The sequence below is a fragment of the Passer domesticus genome, chromosome 9 (genome assembly GCF_036417665.1).
Source record: "Passer domesticus isolate bPasDom1 chromosome 9, bPasDom1.hap1, whole genome shotgun sequence".
NCBI classification, from domain to species: domain Eukaryota; kingdom Metazoa; phylum Chordata; class Aves; order Passeriformes; family Passeridae; genus Passer; species Passer domesticus.
The window spans coordinates 3507356-3510605 of record NC_087482.1 but is presented as its reverse complement, the minus strand read 5'-3'; the positions used below and the strand labels follow the sequence as shown (position 1 = coordinate 3510605).

Here is a 3250-nt window from a genome sequence, read left to right as displayed (position 1 = left end):
GGTGCATTTTCCTCAGGCTTCGCCTGGGTCTCAGCAGACAGGGGCTTTGACTGCACATCTGGACACGCCGTGGCCGGCACAGCAGGAAGGCATCCATGGCAGCCTCGCTGCCCCGCTGCTGCTTTCATGCCCTGCAGGGCTGTTTCCCAGCCTGACCTGGCTGCAGCTTCTGCCCAGCCCCTGCAGGAAGGCATTTGGCATCAGCTGACAGGCAGCCCAGTTACACCACAGGCCTGAGATCCCCTGCAATTTCCAGTTGCTGGGTAGAATAGAAAGGGCACCAGATTGGAGAAGGGAGGGCCCTGGCCTACCCAAAAGGTTTATAGGGATTTCCTGATTTCTAGCCATGTCTTTAACAAGCATTCCCTCCTGAAGGCCTCACCTCCCCAGTGGGGAACAGCCCCACCTGATCCAGCTGTCCCTCTTCCTTTCTCCAGAAGTGGATGCAGAGGCTGGGCAGAAGGCAGCGTTTCCCGGAGGAAGCAGTGGTTCCGTGCCAGCCTCTGCTGCAGGAAGAGAGGCGATGCCAGGCCCAGGCCCAGGACGTAATTGCTGTGCCTCTGGGCCTGAGCCCTGCTGAGGCTTGAGCTGCCCTCTCTGCTGTCTGGCAGTGCAGGGACAGCCCAGACAAGACTGGCACAGCCCAGGGGAACTATCCTGAGCAGGCTCAGGGCACTCGGGTACTGAGCCGTCCTGCTGGGGTCCCTCCGTGGGAGACATTTCCTGAAACCTGGGAGCGACTGCACGGAGTGCCCATGGTGGGGAAAGGACAGAGAGGGAGAGCAAGGCTGCAGTGTGTCCTGAGAGGGCTTGACTATGTGACCTTGGGCTGTGGGATTAGTGCCAGGGGAAAAGAGGTATGGAGAGACAGAAGAAGATTGAAAGGGAGGGAGACAAGGGCAGGAGGGATGGAGGGATAGAGGGTAAGTTGTGGCACTGCCTGCTGCAGTTTTCCCCAGTGCTTTAGCAAGAGTTTCAGGTGTGGGAGTGGGAGAGAGACCCAGGGCCCTGGGCTGCTCCAGCAGCCCCTCCAGGGATGTTGCAAAGGGCATGGAAAGAGGCACCAGGAGCCAGCCCAGAGTTCCTAAGGCCCCTGTGCAGCTTTGGCCATGTCCATTCACATCTGGCTCCGACGGCCTTACACGACCCCCTTGCAGTGCCCGGTTCCCTGAGGCAGAAGGGGATCCCAGCACACCCTGAAAAATGTTCTCAATCTGTGCTCCGATCTAGCTGAGGTTGCTCGGAAGGCTTCTCCATTAGCTTGGCTGCATAAAGTTTTGAAGCCCTTGGAGTCTCCTGCAGGTATGTTCTCAGTGTGCCACCAAGGAAGAATTGTTGACAGCCTGGCAGGAACCAGGTGACAGAAGCTTCTGTGGCTCTTGTGTTACAGATGTGTCTGCAGGGAGGACTTTTCCTGCTCCTTTGCTGATTCCTACAAAGAAGACTGGTTCCCATGGCAGGGGTGAGTAGTGTGCTCCTGCTGACCCCAAAGGCTGAGCCCTGCTTTTGTGGGATCCATTCCCGGGAAACGGAACTACTTTCTCTTAAGGTCCTCTGAGAGGGAAGAGCAAAGGCAAACGACAGAAGAAACCCCACGAGCCAAACAACATCCTGAAACACATCGTGACAGAACTGCAGAAAGGGCATGGTGAGAGCATTTTCATTTCCCTCATACTTCCCCTGGGACTCAGCAGCCAGGGCTTTGGCTGCACATCTGGACACGCCGTGCCCAGCACAGCGGGAAGGGATCCATGGCAGCCCCGCTGCGCCGCTGCTGCTTTCACGCCCTGCAGGGCTGTTTCCCAGCCTGGCCTGGCTGCAGCTTCTGCCCAGCCTCTGCAGGAAGGCATTTGGCATCAGCTGACAGGCAGCCCAAACTGCACCACTGGCCTGAAATGCTCTGCAATTTCCCAATTCCCAGTCCCATCCGGAGTGGTGGCTGCTTGTAGGAGGGAGGGCCATAGCCAGCCCCAGGGCACTGGAGGGATCAGGATTTTCCTGATCCTTATCCATGACTTCGACATGTGTTGCCTCCTGAAGAGGCCACATCCCCAGTGCATAATGATTCCATCTGATCCAGCTGTCCCTCTTCCTTTCTCAAGGGATGGACAGAGAGGCTCTGTGGAAGGTGGCATTTCCTGAAGGAAGGGAAGAGATGCCAGGCACAGTCCCAGAAGGTAATTGCTGTGCCTCTGGGCCTGAGCCCTGCTGAGGCTTGAGCTGCCCTCTCTGCTGCTTGGCAGTGCGGGCACAGCCTGGACTAGAGCGGCACACCCCAGGGGAATTATCCCGAGCAGGCTCAGGGCACTGAGCAGTCCTGCTGGGGTCCCTCTGTGGGAGACATGTCCTGAAAACTGGAAGTGAGTGCATGGGGTGCCCATGGTGAGGAAAGGACAGAGTGGGGCAGCAAGGCTCCGGTGTGTCCTGAGAGGGCCTGGCTGTTTGCCCTTGGGCTGTGGGAGCTGTTCCATGGGCAGGTGGGCAAGCAGGAGGGAGGGACAGAGGTTGGGAGGGATAGTTGTGGCACTGCCTGCCACAACTGCAGTTTTCCCCAAGCATTTAGTGAGGGGTTCCTGTGTGGGAATGAGGGAGGCCCAGGGCCCTGGGCTGCTCCAGCAGCCCCTCCAGGGATGTTGCAAAAGGCATGGAGAGTGTGTGGAGAGTGAACAGGAGCCACAGGCTCCCACAGTCTTACCCAACCCCCTTGCAGTGCCCAGTTCCTTAAGGCAGAAAGAAATCCCAGCACACCATGGAAATGTTTATGATCTCTGCTCCCTTTAGATTGGGATCACGGCTTAGATTACTTGGAAACACTGGTGAATGGTGGTTTGAAGACCTTGCCAGATGTTGGAGGCAAGTTCTCAATGTACATTTCCTGACAGAATAATCAGTGTCAATGTGGCAAGAGCTCAGTCAAGTGGCATTTCCCTTAAGTTCCTCTGAAGGTTGATCAGTTCAGGAAGTCTTGCCCTGCTCCATTCTGGAGCTCTGAAGGATCCCACAGGATTGCTGTCGGTGGGAGCATTTATCTGTCCATCTTCCTCCCGTGTGCAATGCCAGTGTGTCCTTCCGTGTGCTCTGTGCAGCCAGGGAGAAGGGCAGAGAGGGAAGGGGCCAGGCCCAGGGCTGTGCCCCAGTGCTGAGCCTTTGGCAGCTCCTTTGCCGGCCCCAGGGAGCCTGAGCTGCTCCTGCTGCCACTGCCAATACCTGGCCCTGCCCGGGGCTGGCTTTAGAGCTGCTGGCAGCTCCA

The 3250-nt window shown here is 57.5% G+C and overlaps 1 long non-coding RNA gene across 1 annotated transcript; it reads left to right on the top strand.

Moving 5' to 3' along the window:
* Window positions 1-1210: 1210 nt before the first annotated feature.
* LOC135307045 (uncharacterized) lies at window positions 1211-2853 on the top strand. The gene is made up of 5 exons (XR_010367787.1): window positions 1211-1302; window positions 1391-1462; window positions 1550-1648; window positions 2103-2177; window positions 2782-2853. It is a non-coding gene; the product is annotated as an uncharacterized LOC135307045 (long non-coding RNA).
* The last annotated feature ends 397 nt before the right edge of the window (window positions 2854-3250 follow it).